The 17,812-nt window shown below is 35.1% G+C and overlaps 1 protein-coding gene across 1 annotated transcript in view; it reads right to left on the bottom strand.

Moving 5' to 3' along the window:
• LOC131846712 (amyloid protein-binding protein 2) overlaps positions 1 to 17,812 on the bottom strand; it is a 66,292-nt gene that overhangs the window by 35,664 nt on the left and 12,816 nt on the right. The window lies entirely within an intron of this gene.

Genomic DNA, 17,812 nt, shown 5'->3' on the forward strand with positions numbered 1-17,812 from the left:
GGGCACCAGTGGAGGATGATAAAATGAGCATGAAGTCTGGTCAGTTAGGCCATCTTGGCAATTTACTACGGTGTTTTTCGGGGGGAACCACATGGAGGTAGACCTGACATGGTACATTGCTAGCAATGGGGTTATTAGTCCATTATTAACAATCCCCTTCCCCCAATAGCAAACAATTTGACGGCCCACTTGATAAAATACATTGTGACCACCGTGGTAAACTATTTGACGGCCCACTAGATAAAATACGTTGTGACCACCGTGGTAAACTATTTGACGGCCCCCTTGATAAAATACATTGTTCCACCGTGGTAAACTATTTGACGGCCCACTTGATAAAATACATTATGACCACCGTGGTAAACTATTTGACGGCCCACTTGATAAAATACATTGTGACCACCGTGGTAAAGTATTTGTCGGCCCACTTGATAAAATACATTGTGACCGCCGTGGTAAACTATTTGACGGCTCACTTTATAAAATACATTGTGACCACCGTGGTAAACTATTTGACGGCCCACTTTATAAAATACATTGTGACCACCGTGGTGATTTCATTCGTTATCATTCCTTTGTGTTTAGTTAGACGTCCGTAATTTCACTGCTATAGTGAGGTCATTGAAAGACGAAAACACCTTGCAAAGGCGTTGGTCGTAAAAAAAAATATATTTAACAACCAACATCCAGTTCATTCATCCATCCCTAATAATATCTAAAATTATAAAGCTGAAAAGTTTGTTTGTATGTTTGAACGCGCTAATTCAGGAAGTACTGGTTCGAATTGTAAAAATATTTTTGTGTTGGATAGTCTATTTGTCGAGGAAGGCTATATGATATTAGTCATTACGCTACGACCAATAGAAGAGAAGCATCAGTGAAAACTGTTGCAAAAACGGCGAAAGTTATTCATATTTTGAGGGCTTCCGTTGCGTGCGCTGCGCGAACAAAATCGAGAGCACAGGTAGGTCATAAATACATTGAAATTATTTATTTAAAAAAATAGAACATGCTACATTCATTCCACACACAAGTAATAAAACATTTGTTAATTTACATATATTGCACAATTTTTGAAATTAGACTATAAAATTAAAACTTTAGAGTGGATTTTACAAAGATTGTAATTCTTGAGATAACCCCGTATTGTACTAGATGTGCACTATAGATGAAATAAACAACAATAACTAGGCGGTCTTATTATTGAAAGCAATAAAATATGTCCAAGACAATATTTGGGTAATGAAGTTTATTAATATAGATAGATAGATACGCAATAAACTGTAGGTACAGGATACGTTGATTTATACATAATAACAGATATGTAAATCACTCGTAGATAAGTCGAATCAATAGTGATTGGAATCTAGTCACTGATAACTGCGATCGTACATGTCGATAGGATTAGATACTACGTGTGGTGAATGTTTCAGAATTTTATAATAAACCAGCAGACCTGGCCACGCGTTGGTGTGGCTAAGGTTCTTGAATAAAATAATATTGCGACTATAATTGAGATGTAAGCTATCCTATCTTTCAAGTTGGATCAAATTGCACACAATGTGCAAATCAAATTTGCAATCGGTTCAGTAGTTTGGGAGTCTATCGCGGACAAACAACGTGACACGTAATTTTTATATATAAAGACTAGCTGTACTCGCGACTTCGTCCGCGTGGAATTTAACTTTATTTTTCTAAAATAAAAGTAGCCTAAGTTACTCCTTATTGTATCAGCCTGTCAATAAAAGTCCCGTCAAAATCGGTCCAGCCATTTCAGATATTAGCCGGAACGAACAGATAGACAGACAGACAAAAATTGTAATGTCCATTGCTAGCAACGTTAGGTTGACCTGCAAGAGGTTCCCCTGGAAACCTGATAAATTCATGCAGAATTTGTCACGATGGGCTTACTGACCTGACCTCGTGTTCATCTTATAATCCTCCACTGGTGCCCCGCCAGCGTAAACCGTTAGCGCAAACAGAGCCACTATTCCAGACTGATGGACCCCATTGCTAGCAATGTACCATGTTAGGTTGACCTGCACGCAGTTCCCCCTGGAAACCATCCTGATAAATTGTTGGAGAATTTTCCAAGATGGGCTAACTGACCTGATCTTATATTCATCTTACCATCCTCCACTGGTGCCCAGCCAGCGTAAACCGTTAGCGCAGGCGGATGCCCCATTCCCTTATCATAAACAAACCGGGGCAGTAAACTATTAGTTCCAGACGTTGACAAATATGTTTGTCTCCAAACACTTCAAACAACAAACAAGAGATTAATGTTAAACTTTTAATTCTATTTAAATTACGTAAATAAGGAAAACTTGTAGATATTATACATTCCGTGCACATAAACATCATAACAAAAACTGTATTCGACAATCACAATATATATATATGTATATATGTTACAGTTAATAAGGTAAATAGGTTTTAAAAATATAATTGTCTGTCATAAAACCATTTTTTTTAACTTTGTACAGTCATTTTCATAAAAAAGGAAAAGATGGTCCAAATAATAATAATAATTTTTGCTCTCATATTTTGTATTTAATAATATATATATATATAATTAAGAAGTAATTTATATTTATACAAGCTCTGCTTAGTCCCGAACTAAATGATACTTTTTAATAATCATAGAGATTATTGTTTGTTTGAACTGAATAGGCTCCGAAGGTACTGGATCGTTATGTAAAAATCTTTTAACATTAGAATTCTAATTTATCGCTGAGGATATGCTAACTAAGACGATAAAATTTTCTCCGTATAAAAAAATCCATAATCCAAACGTGTGAAAAAAAAACAAAATAATTTTTATATCGCGTATGCCATAAGCGTATAAAATTAATGAAATAATTGAATTAATAAAATTACACAATCGGTACAGCCTAGCCGTTTCAGAGATTAGCAAGAACTAACAGATATTTTTTTTTATGTAAGTACAATTTAATACGCATTTAGTTAAAAGCTGTTAATTTGAAATTTCAAACAGACACTTCAATTGTATTTATTTGTATATATATGGATGACTGTACCAACTTCTTCTTGGTCATAAACCCTCCCGAGGTCGTTATTTTACTTGTCTTTCATAATTAACTAAATTAAATAAATTCCAAGTCTCTGAAGACTCTAGACATAATTGTAATAAATTTACTTTTTTAACATTAAAGACTTTGTTTAGGATTCCTTTGCCTTATTACGTGATTATTGTGCGTACAATGTAAATAAAAAATAAATCGTCCCAGCTATTCTTGACAAGGCAAGAGTCGAGTTGCTCGGCTGCGTAAGGCAAGGCATGCAAGGCCAGCGCGGTCGCCGATTCCGGGCCAAGCACTCGGTGCATTTTGATTTATTATACAGTAGGTCTAATGAAACTAAATCAATATAACAAGTTTAAAAAGAGTTTTTGTCTGTGTAACGTTAAACAGAATCGAAGGTAGCGCTTGAGTCGATTTGGTTGCTCGCGATTGTATATATGACATGTAGTCTTTACCAATTTCGAACTTAAGACCATTGAAATAGAAATAGAAATAATCTTAATTAAAAAAAACTCATTACAAGCACTTTTGAATAATCATATTTTGATTCTACCACTCATTCGGAATGCAGATTCATCACAAGAAGAATGAGCAAGAAACTTGTGTGTTGCTCTTTTTAATAGATGTTTTTTTATATAAATAATTACAGTATAACAAGTAAGAGGCATGCGATAATCAACATAGAAGTCGCTACGCACTCATTATTAATGTAATCAGATAATATTGTCAGTGCTATGGATTTAAAGTTTTTCTATAAAAACATTATTATCGTTAACGAATTCTTCAATTTTATAGTAAGCTTTTTTGCAAAGGAACTGTTTTATTTGACATTTAAATCTTTTTTCTGACAGATTTATAACAGACTCTGCTATTTTATTGTAAAACCTTACGCAATTGCCATAAAACGAATTATAAACTTTAGCCAAACGACATTTAGGTAAAATCAGTTTGTTATTGTTATGTAAGCTTTTATTAGTGCAATCACTAACTCTTTTGATATTGTCTATATTCCTTCTAGCACAGATGAAGTTAAAATACCGGGACTAAATAAATTAAATCCCAAAGCCACTACCCATTGTATTCAGGAACTGCGCAATTAAGAACGGATATAAGGAATTAAGTAAAATGACGAGAGCATAATAATATGTATGATGTATATGTAGGTAGCAATATATAGTAATCTATTGCTTTTTACAATATGATAGTATTATCTATTGAGACAATAGACTGTAAAGAGATATACAGCAATAAATACGTAAATTTGGATAACAATAACATGCAATAAAAATAGGATTTTGCAATCTCTTCTTACGGAAATTACAATAACTCAATAATAACAATTCACGACCATATTACATTACGCTAAGTTTTTTGTAAGTGGATGATAATGAGATGATGCATCTGTGCTAACGGTTTACGCTGGCGGAGTACCAATGGAGGATAAAATGAATATGAAGTCAGATCAGTTAGCCCATCGTGACATATTCGCTAGGAATTTATCACGATGGTTTCCAGGAGGAATCGCGTGGAGGTCAACCTGACTTGGTACATTGCTAGCAATAAGAGCATCAGTCCACATTACTAACAATCCCTTTCCCCCCAGTTCAACAGTATTATGTTATGGGTACTAACAATTCATATAAATACATACATAATACTAGCTGTCCCGGCAAACGTTGTTTTGCCTTAAAATAAAAAAATAAAAAAATTAGGGGTGGACTACCCCTAACATTTAGGGGGATGAAAAATAGATGTTGGCCGATTCTCAGACCTACTCAATACGCTCACAAAATTTCATGAGAATCGATCAAGCCTTTTCGGAGGAGTATGGGAACGAAAACTGTGACACGAGAATTTTAGATATAAGATACACAGGAAACACGCAGACCAACAATGAGGGGGATTGTTAGTAATGTGGACTAATAACCCCATTGCTAGCAATGTACCATCTCAAGTTCACCTTCACGTGGTTCCCCCTGGAAACCATCGTAATAAATTCATGATGAAATTACCACGATCGGCTAACTGACCTGACCTCATGTTCATCTTGTCATCCTCCACTAGCGCCCGCAGCGTATACCGTTAGAGTAGGAAGAACCATTCCATCATCATCCATTAAAAAAATTGAGATATTTATGAAAATGATATTTTATTACGTTTGATTAAACACATCATCATCATAAGGTTCATCTTATCATCCACCACTGGTTCCCCGCCAGCATAAAGTTAGCGCAACGTGTGCAGCATTCCATTATCATCCTTTACAAATATACCTGCGGAGGTTTTCTCCAGAGAATAAAGCATACGTTTTTTTAAGAAGGGTATATTAAGCTTTCTTAAGGGTCCTCAACGCACACGTGATACCTCTGGTATTTCAGGCGTCCATAGGCTACAGTAACCGTTTACTATCAGATGGACCGTATGGTGGATAGCTACCATCGTAGTACTAATAACTCTAAAAATTTTTATATTGTCTAATTTTATATTGAGCTAGAACTCACGAACTTCTGCGTATGTAGTACACAATACTAAATCACTAGGTCACTACTATCTCATCGAAACATTTGATGCAAACATGCTTTGTGACTTCGAAAGCGTCATAAGAGTGAGATGCCGAAATACAGCAAGTCAAGGCTTATGTTCTTTCACCGGAGGCGGCGTGCGTTGACCTGGTACCATGTACCGGAGCAGTAGCAACAATTTAAATCACTAAGTCACTACTATCTCATCGAAACATTTGATGTAAATACACTTTGAGACTGAAACTCAATACCGGTGCCCCCGGTCGCCCCTCCGATCGATCCCCCGTCCAATTCAAACGGGGATCGATATTACGACGGCCTGAGCCGAGGTTGAACCCCTATCGGTGCCCCTAAAGTCGTATACGTCAGGCGGGATTGGCCTTCAGCCACTTCATAAGTCCTTCCGCGGGTGTAGAGTGCCATTTGCTCTCGCCCTCTATCATCCAGTGAAGCTGTAAAGGTCAACTGCGGCCAACAGCATTAGAGTAGTTCGAAAAAAAAAATAGATAATAAAAAAAAATCAAAACAAAAATAATCTTTGAAAGTGTCATAAGAGTGAGATGCCGAAATATGCTAAGTCAAGGCTTCTGTTCTTTCACCGGAGGCGTGCGTTGACCTGGTACCATGTACCGGAGCGGCGCAGTGCCCGCCTTGTGCAACCGGTGGTCAGGTCAAGGTTACTGCCGTCTCGTGCCATGTTTGGTGCACAAACGTTTTTCTAAATCGTAACATTCTTCACCGTATTGTATAACCGCCTAAACCACCTGACTGGTATCTGTTGGCTATACAGTTTTTTTAATGGATGATAAGGGAAGGAATTAAAGAGAAAAAAATATTACGGCGACATCCAATAAATGGGGATAAGGAAGCAGATGATGATGATGATGATCACGTTAAGGGGTGATTTGAGGAGTCACAAAGAAAGACTCTTTACTCCTTTCAAGAGCAACACACAAGTTTCTTGCTCATTCTTCTTGTGATGAGTATGCGTTCTTGAAGGAGCGGTAGAATAAAAAAAGGATTACTATTAAAAAAAATATACAAACAGTGAAATATTTAATATAATTAACTTTATTCAATAACACAATTCAGACGATGCTATCTCTATCTAGTCCCAAACTAAGCAGTGCTTGTGTTATAGGTACTAGACAACTAATAGAAATTTTTAATTTATTGTAGATATTACAATTACTATTATATATATTATAGATATTATTACATACAAAATATATAAACAGAAAACACCCATACAAATACAAACATTTATACTCATGAATTATATTCATTCAAACATCTGGTATATACTCCACCAAGTATTTAGAACTAGCTGAACCTCGTAACTTCGTCTGCATCACACTTATTATTATATTTCGCCCAATTTACATAACATCTTTTTAAATTATAGCCTATAACACATTCTGATGTAAGCTATATAACGGTAAAGTTTCATTAAAATCCTTTCAGTAGTTTCCCGTGAAAGAGTAACAAACATCCAAACTTACAAACTTTCGCGATTATAATATTAGTAAGATAAACCGTGTTCAAAGCTGTGTTGTATTGTATTCTAGTTGCTTCTAAAATATCTGCGGCGATGACTGACGTAGTCTGTAAACACTAAACGCGTCACAAGATTGATGTGATGGTTAAGATGATTTGTGTAACAAGGAATATTCCTGTACTCACTCACGACTGTGAGGGTGTGAATTACGTCGTTGTACTGTCAACTACTGCTCGTATCGTAATATAGACATTGTCGACTATATACGAACCAGGACCAGGACCTGATATTGAGAGCGACGCAGCTGGAGTCGAGTTACAACGCGAGTTTCAAGGCGTTTGTTGTCCGGGTCATAACCAACATGAAGCCCGTCATCATGACGGTGGTGTGTCACATTTATAATTTACTAGCTACTCGCTCCGGCGTACATGCGTTATATATATAAACCTTCCTCTTGAATCACTCTATCTATTAAAAAAAACTGCATCAAAATGCGTTGCGTAGTTTTAAAGATTTAAGCATACATAGGGACAGACAGACAGCGACAGCGACTTTGTTTTATACTATGTAATAATAATAATAATAAAAGGTGTCTTGAATTACTCTGTACTGTTAAAACAAGTAACCTCCGTTTTACCATCGACAAGGAATTCATCCTCACACAGTGTGGTTTCAGAGGAACTTCCTCCCGCGTACTCTTAGATTGTGGAATGAAGTACCTGCATAGATTTTCTCGAGAAACTACAGTAGGGGTTTTTCAAGACACTTCTTGAAGTCTCTCCAAGAAGAGTTATAATAAGATTTTTAAGGGTCTGTAAAAATAACCATAAATGTACCCTATAAACTACTCGTACCTCGACGCGTCTAGTTCAAATATTTACGTGATTTCCAATTTTAGTAAATTCTAATCGACCGCTCAAGGACAGATTAGCAAACAAAAGTCAAACCTGTCCAATTACAATACTATTAAAATTAAATAGGAATTTAAATAAATAAACACACACCTAACAATAAAAAAACCTGTAAACATTTACGCATGTTATCGCAAGTAGTAATCAAATCAACACTATACCTGAACTTCTTGGAAAATAATTTGTAAACATACTCGAAGTCTAGTTGGTTGTTAAAATAAATTTAAAAAAATAGCGTTGGTTACCACTTACAATCAGGTAGGCCGTCAGTTTACTTAGCAACTTTACATAGTATAAAATTAAGTCGCTTCTGCTGTCTGTTCGTTTAGATCTTTTAAACTACTTAACTGATTTTAATGCAGATTTTAGCAAGCAATCAAGAGTGATTCAAGAGGAAGGTTTATATGTATAATACATGTACACCCGTAGGCAGACGGGGCCAGTAGATAGTTGCATATAAAATTCGTTACTAAATTTCACTAGGCTTCTCCGTAAATGCACCAAGATTGCGGTTCGTATAAAAACGTGCAAGTGTGCAAACGGGCCACCGGGTTACCGCGTTGCCAGAACCTAGATGCCCCTTGCATATTGCCTAGATACTGTCTAGGCTGGTCTAGGCTGGCGTGAAACGTGACACACATAGTAAGGACAAGAGTTTAATATATGTCCCGTTTTCCAAGCGTGGGTCGCTCGGATAGCGTTTACGGAGAATGTTATTAAAAGGCGAACATATTGTTGTATTAAGTTTTGTAAAATTTGACAATCCTATTAAAATTCTTTAGAGTAAAATAGTAACAGATTACTGCACTTCCATACGAATGAAATAATTACATTTTTTTCAAATAAATCAAATATAGTCTATGGTAGACATGAATGCTAAAACGCTGGAGTTTTAATGTTTATTAAATAATGGATTAACATTACTAACAAAAAGCAAAAACATTATTCCTCAAAATATTATTATAATAAATAACTCACAGTAGCCTACGATTTCGATCAACCTTTTTTTTTGCTTAAAATTTAATGTAAACCCGTTCTTGTAATACATTCATCCTTACATCAAATTTCATTAAGTTCTGTTAAGTCGTGAGGTAACAAGAATCTGATACTTATAATATTAGTATGGATGCTGGAATAGTGAACCCCACCAGCGTAAACCGTAAGTGCAGACGGATGCACCATTCTAGTATCTTACTAATATTATAAATGCTCTTTCACGCAAAAACTACTGAACGGATTTTTATGAAACTGCAGTATTATAGTTTATACATCAGAGTAACAGATAAGCTATAATTTAAAAACACATTATGTAAATTGAGCATTTTTTTTTATGAATTTATTTATTTAAATTGACTGGTTTATAATATGGGCCATTAGCTGACTAGCTAATGGCCTGTAAGGTATTTATAATATGGGCAATTAGCTAGTCAGCTAATGGCCCATATATTTTTTTTTTTGTGGATGATAATGGAATGGTGCACCCGCCTGCGCTAACGGTTTACGCTGGCAGGGCACCAATGGAGGATGATAAGATGAACATGAGGGCAGGTCAATTAGCCCATCGTGACAAATTAAGGAGGAATTTATCACAATGGTTTCCAGGGGGAACCGCGTGGAGGTCAACCTGACATGGTACATTGCTAGTAATGGAGTCATGAGGCCACATTACTAAGAATCCTCTTCCCCACAATGGCCCATATTATAAATACCTTGCAGACTAACATACACAACATATATGTTATGTATGTTAGTGATACGATAATTGACAAGAAGTGTAGCTCGGGTGAGGTAGTCTTCCATAAAACTATCTGTCATACCTACTGAATTTGAACAGCCGGCTTTACCATTTCATCATCATTCATAAATGACCAGAGATAACATAATAGCACTCAACCTGAACCGTCTGATCGATACTATCAACGGAGTGCTCCAAATATGTAGGAAATGGCACAGCCTCATAAATTCAAACTGTGCGCCGATAACAGCTGATAACGTATTGCGGCCCATTTTACATGTCATCCGATACTATTGACCCGAAATAATAATTACAGCTGCATTCCATATACACTGTATATGTCGATAAGGTCTATAATAGACAAAAAACTTGGTTAGAATTGTCATTCTAATCTAATTTTTTGATTAGACTTTCTAGATTCTTCTTAGATTTTCTAACTAATAAAAATAGGGGGGAAAGGGGATTGTTAGTAATGTGCACTAATGATCTTATTGCTAGCAATGTACCATGTCAGGTTGACCTCCATGCGGTTTCCCCTGGAAACCGTCGTGATAAATTGCTGCTTAATTTGTCACGATGGGCTAACTGACCTGACCTCATACTCATCTTATCATCCTCCACTGGTGCCCCGCCAGCCGTTAGTGCAGGCGGGTGCATCATTCCATTATCATCCATAAAAAAAAACAAGACCAATATGAATAAGAGACGAGGTAGACTTATCTTTTTTTATCGAGTGATGTACTCGATATGTGCGCGAGAAAGTGGAGACAAGGTTGTATAGTGAATGAGATAAAAGAACGGTAAATATATACTAAATAATTATATTCATTGTATATATAATATTAATTATATTTAAATAATAAAAAATAACCCTGGACAATTAACAGTGCCATCTAGTCCCACGGTAAGCGGAGCTTTATGGGTACTAGATAACTGATATAAATTCTTCGATTTTTTTTGTGATACATTGAAAACAGCCTTACGGATACAAATAAGCATACTAATGAATATTGCATTGCTGCATATTTTTGCATTGCATAGTTTGCAATAGGCGAGGAATCTAACCCGCGACCATCGGAAGTAAAGCAGTGCGCTACAGTGTAAACCGCCAGACAACCGAGGTCATCAGGTTGGTAAACTCTCATCTATTACAAGCTTCAAGCAGCTTGATTTGTAAGAGGCGTTTCTGTTAAAGATGAGTCACAGGATACTGGGAAATTTTGTCTATCTATCTACATTCCTATGCGTATCACGTAAAAACGACAGTATGGAATTTAATGCAGTGTTTACCGATGCATTGGGCTTCTTGTTACTGACATATTTTAATTGGGCTTCCTAAAATATGTGTGAGAGTAGTGATGACTGGTTCAACCTATATACTCGTGAGCTGGTGCTGCTTGTAGGGACTGGTCTGCTCTGATAGCCATGACTGATTTATTTTGTTACTCAAGTAGCTTAATAGGACGATATTGCGAGTAATAACTAATATTAAATATACTAATAACATACCTTGGCTCACTAAGAATTTGTTAAGTTCAGATGTACTTTTAAATTACCTGTAATAAAAAAATATCTGTTATTACACTTGAAAATATAAATATCAAAGAAGAATAAAGATGTTTTATTTTTCGCTTTACTCAGTCAAACGTTGTTTCAAAAACAAACAAACCTTGATAGGAAATGACTAGAATGGTCCACAACCATCCCGCGAAAGTGCTAAGGTAGAGCACAGTAAAATATTTAATATACTAGCTGTAGCCGCGGTTTCACCTGTATAAGCTATATTACTGTAAAGTTCCGTTAAAATCCGTTCAATAGTTTTTGGGTGAAAGAGTAACAAACACCCACCTATCCATCCATACTTAAAAACTTTCGCGTTTATACTATTAATAAGATCAATTTAAAGTTAACCAATCGGCAGAAAATTTCAAACTAATACCATATACAAATATCATATTGTTTCGAGATTTTCTCTCGCACTAGTATGCTTTGTTCCAACTCTTAGAGGCTGTAATTGAAATGCAATTTAAAAAAGTAGGTAAAGAATTTGGGTCGCAGTGCCTTGGTAACTTTCTTACTACAATGTAAGCGAGCAGTCTTTATGCAACATTGACATCAAGACCGCTCGACGGCTTCTATAAAAGTCCTGTTGGCTATATGACCCTAATTTCACAAAGACGGATGTACCTATGAGTAGAAGCAAATTAATTCTTATTAATTTGCTACTAGCTGACTCGCACGACTTGGAGTCACATTTTTCCTGTTTTGCTACATTTTTCATTGTAGCTCCGCTCCTGTTGGTCGTAGCGGGATAGTGTATAGTCTACAACATTGTCCAACACTTATGTGTCATTTTCTGCTTTTCAGCATTTTTCTTCTAGCTTGTGTGTTACAAATATTAAGTGCGGAAGCCTGACTACTGGAAGAGTTAAGACCACTATTGGTCAACTTAATCTACTCTGTATTATTTCTCTGACATTTTCTAGATTAAGCTGCATTTCAGCATTTTTCTTGTATTTCTGATATACGTTCTGTAGGAAGGTCGTTTACCCTTATGCTATAAAACGTATTTGCGATCACAGCGTTGCCTCTACAGTGTGTTCTAAGGTTACGTCAATTTAATCTACTCTGTGCATCATTTTCTGGATTTCTCCGCATTTCAATTTTTTTTTGTATTTTTAATATGAGTTCTGTAGGAAGCTGTTTGCCTTATGCTATAACAACATATTTGCGACCACAGCATTACCTCTACGATCTGTTATATGGTTACGTCAACTTAATCTACTCTTTGCGTCGTTTATCTTGCATTTTGTGTATTTCTCTGCATTGCAGCATTTTCTGTTTTCTGTTTTCTATTTCTATTTATTAACGCTACCTTTACTACTCGATGGATTTATATTAATCTGTTTAATTGCATGTGTTAGACCACAAATATGCAGTGTTTAAACCTGACCACCACTACTGGAATCGTTATTGGAAAGGTTCCCTATTAGAGAACAAATTCTGACCGTTATTGGATCAACAATCAAATTGCAAAATGAGTTTCCCAACATGTGTGTAGAAACAATAAAAAATACATTGATTATTTATGGTCTCACACATGCTAACGGTAGAGGAATTAAACATAATAATATATATCCATTAAGTAATGAAATAGACTACAGGAAAATAACACATAATTCGATATAACATAATAACTACCTGTTTGGTGCGCCTTCGTCTGCCTTTTTTAGATAAAAGATAGACTATATATATCCTCGTGGCACATTCTATTTGTATTGAGATTAGTTCAGGTGTTTAATCGTGAAAAGGTAACACATATACATATTTTCAAATTTACAATATTAGTATGGTATAGAATAAAATAGATTAAATCTTTATTGCTAACTGTGTGAGTACATTAATTTGTAGTTTTTTTTTCTTATGGTTGATATATATATTTTTTTAAATTTTTTGGTACAAACTGTCATTACTGTTATGATATGATAATGAAATAGCGCAGGCTGTTGCGGTAACGGGTTACGCTGGCAGGGCAGTGGAGTATGATAATATAAGCTTGAGGTCAGGTCAGTTAGCCCATCATGGTAAATTCACCATGAATTTAACATAATTTGTAGTTGGTATAACAATATGTATATAGAGTTTCTATAAAACTGTATATCTTTTAATAGTAAAACAAATACAGTACAAATCGGTCAAAATTCAGATTTATCGGGTTATGACTTGATCAATTCAAGATGCTTTCCTCAATCTCTATGGAAATGTATAAACAGACGTGCTATAGACACAGTCGATAACAAACCGTCCGGTTTACGTAAGCGGGCGAAAGTGAAACCGGTGCGCGTCTCGATTCGAACCGACGACACGACTGCGCGACCCGACTGCTGCCCGCACCGCGCATTTAAGGGTACGTTTTTAAAGTAATTACAATAATACCATGTGCGCTGTAGTATGGCGCGGGTGACAGTTTCAGTAACGTTTCGTTACACTATTGAAAGTTTCCTCGATTTACAAATTATGACTTAGTATTACAGTTGTACCACATTTGTAATATCGCTGATTAAATGCCAAGGGGACACATTTTTTTATTTTTTTTATTGGGTTGTTTGGACTATTGTCAGATGTTTGTAGCACCTGTAGCACTCCGACCTACATAGATCTATTGTGCTCAAAGGGCCACATGATGCAAAAGGTAAATTTTACAGGAGAGCTCATCAAAATGTTCACTGTGATATTTTTACTTTTTTACGAATCTATAAGTGGTATATCTATGTGTTAGCTCTAGAATCATGGGTGTCTTTTTTAATATAAAAATTATAACGATTTAGATACCATTTTTGGAAAAAAAAAAATTTTTGGTTTTTTTAGCGTTGTGGGCCTCTGGCATTTAATCAGCGATATATTAAATCATTAATAACTGTAGTAACTTAAATTTAACCCAACCAGAATGTTCCAGTCTATAAATAAAGACAACTGTCACAGGCACCATGCTACAGCGCACATAGCATCATTTACACAGCAATATCTAGTCCTTAGCCAAGCAGAGCTATGATATGGGTACTAGATAGCTGCTATCAGTATTTACAAAAGATAATATCTAAGTATATCTGTATATAACTTAAGACACAATTTTTATAAATACATACCTATATAATATTCATAGAAAACAATCTGAACAATACAAAATTTAATCATCCGAGGACTCGAACCCGCGACCATCGAATGTAAAACTATGTGCTAAACCGCTAGACCACCGACGCCGCCGATATCATGGAACATTTGGCATTTTTAAAGAGGTATAAATGTCGTGTTGTTTCCTATTCATTTGCAACTTGAATTAGCATAACTTGTTTGTTTTTCTATATTGAAAAACATATCGTTAACATCACGCGTTCCAAGTTCCAACACTGAAAATAGGTCGACCTGACTTGGTATATTGCTAGCAATTATTATACTATCGTTATTGGTAACAATCCCCTATTATGCATGTATTTACAAAATGATATCCATATATTTCTTTTCTAGTACCCATAACACAAACTCTGCTTATCTTGCGACTAGATGGCGCTGTGTGAATTGTCCTGAGATATTGTAAAATTATATTTTTAGGTTTAACTACTACTACTCTGTTGGAAACGATTGGAGGAGGCCTTTGCCGATTGGCAAACAGATCTACAGACATTAAAAAAGATCCAAATAATAGAATAACTATTTTCGTTTTAAGTTTTAAAGCTTTGTTTGTTTGTTTTAAAATAATGTATAAGTTGAATCTGAATAAAGGCTATAATATAAATATACTACTACTCTGTTATGTATGTATTGTGAGTTTGTATGTGATAAAGATAAGAAATAAAGTTATAGCTATTATTAGGCTGTATACTATTTCTGTACTGTACAGACAGATCGTATCATCTTTACATATAATAATTATGTTACGTACTAAAATCTTAACGATGTTTATTTTAACGTAGTTTATAGCCACATTACTTCTTATAATATTAAGTTGCCTAAAATGAAATATATATATTACTTTATTATAATATGTATAATTAATAACAATTACAATAAGAGAAAAAAAAACAGAGAAGAATTTGAAATACTTGATACACCACAGATAAATTCACATTGAAAAGCGAAAGGGTGTCGTGTTATTGTTAAAGTAAACATAGAGGACTCAGCCGTCTATGTTTCCTTTAATAATAATGTTAGGGGAAGATATTTTAAGGAAGGTATTACATATGAATGTGGATGGTTATAAGGGCAGAGGAAGGCCTAAAAAGAGATGGATGGACGGTGTGAAAGAAGATAAGAAAGGTAGTAAATAACGAGATGACTGCGAACTTGGATGAATGGAAGAGAAATTACGCCGACCCCAAATAAATGGGATAAGGAAGAAGCAAATGATGATGAATAATGTTGGGGTGAGGCGAAGACTAGAATAGAAAATCATTTATACAAATAAACTTAATTTAAGCACTTTTAAATAGTCATAGTTATCATTCTTTTAATCTACCGCTCATTTGGAAAGCTGTCTCATCACAAGAAGATCGATCAAGAAACTTGCGTGTTGCTCTTTTAAATAATAATACAGTTATTTGCAATTCGAAACGTGCGAAGACCAACCGAGGTAGACTTTGTAAGTTCTATGCTTAATGCTATGCTATTATATGCTATGCTCTTTTTGTGGGTGCCTAACTCAGTCTCAGTACTACATACGCAAATTGGTAATTCACCTCCTCTATCACCTATTACAGCCGCATTTTTTGTAAAATTTATTTCATTTGTAGGATGAGGAAAGTCCTTAAAATTACAGGACAATACAAGCACTACGCAGATGTCAAAGAAAAGATTGAGAGACTTCGGGTATGGTAGTATCACGGCCGTCACATGATAACCTGATATACGTAATGCTGTTCATATGTAGGTGACAGTTACCACTTATTATCAGTTAGGCTGTCAGCTTGTTTGTCATTTTAATTACATATAAAAACCAAGATTTCTGAATTCTAACATACTTACCCTGTTTAAACACATACTTTTCCGTTTTTTTTATTGTTTCTTTATACATTATTTTTAGTTTTAATGTTGATTACCTACTAATGTTCGCACCTAGTCGAACTAGAGCCTGTAAAGTTTCTGTACTCAAAATATCTGATTCCTGCGATACAGACTTTGAGATTAGTTTAAGGATTGTTGATCAAGATATTAATCTCTATTTATCAATGCAAAATTGTACCTATAAATAAATTATCAAAGATTTAATTAAGGTTTTGTGTGAAGACAAACAACCAACGCACGTAATCGTAAGAGATATAGATACAAGATAAAATAACAGAATGAAATCATGTGAATAATGTAAATAACCGTGCCATAATGTATTATCTACGCTAGAGAAATTCACATTGAAAAGTGAAGGAATCACAAAGACTACTTCAGTAACGGTAATCATAAGAGATATACAAAACCAAAAACTAAAAAATTATGTGAACAACGTAAATAAATCTGTCCCTTATATTATCTGTGTTAGAGAAATTCACCTTGAAAAGCGAAAGGGTCTCGCGTCACGTTTCTCGTGCAGTGACAGTGACAGCCCGATAATAAACCTGCCACCCAGTTTTCAATTTCACTACACAATTTTGTAGCGAGACGAGCTGTATGGGCAACTTCTAGAATTCCAGTGTCACGTTTATGTACACAAACAGATGATTGAGTATATTGCGTAGTAGATATATCCTGTAGGCGCGGAATACGTCCTATATTATTCGATGATAATGTAGCCATGTTAAAGTGACGACCTCGGTGGTCTAGTGGTCTAGTACACCGCTTTACGACCGATGGTCGCGGGTTCGATTCCTCGCACGGCACAAACATTTGTATTCATGAGTATGATTGTTTGTATCGGTCTGGGTGTTTTCTATGTATAATATGTATGTATTTACAAAAAAAAATAATCTATGTATATGTATCAGTTATCCAGTACCCATAACACAAGCTTTAGCTAGCTTAACTTGGTTCTAGATGGCGCTGTGTGAATTGTCCTGAGATTATTATTATTATTATTATTAATATTTGTTAAAATTTTGTCAAGTGTTTTGACAAAAATAAAAGTCATTCCTTTTTATAACATTAGTATCGAAAAAGGTAAAATGTTTGTTATGTATATTGTTCTAAAAATAGGATTAGAACTCTCCTCTACAATCTCTCTTTGTATTCTTGTTCATGTTGTTATTATATTCTTGTTCAAACATGTTAGATAGGTATTGACGGTATCTGTGGTAGCACACCACTTCATTTCCGATAGTCGCGGGTTCGATTCCTCGCACGGTACAAACATTTGTATTCAGGAGTATGATTGTATCGGTCTGAATTTCTATGTATATTATGTATATGCTTACAAAAATATATCTATGTATTTATATCAGTTGTCTAATATTATAAGCTCTGCTTATCGTGGGACTAGATGGTACTGAGTGAATTATTCTGGGATATTATTACTACAAATTCAATATAACAATTTCGATAACTGTACTGATTTGTTATTTTCACTTTAACAAACCACATCTAATTGTTGAAATGCAGTTGCATTTGTAGTCGGTTTTCAA

Source organism: Achroia grisella, unplaced genomic scaffold, assembly GCF_030625045.1.
Source record: "Achroia grisella isolate CSIRO2021 unplaced genomic scaffold, CSIRO_AGI_Agris_v1 utg512, whole genome shotgun sequence".
Lineage (NCBI taxonomy): Eukaryota > Metazoa > Arthropoda > Insecta > Lepidoptera > Pyralidae > Achroia > Achroia grisella.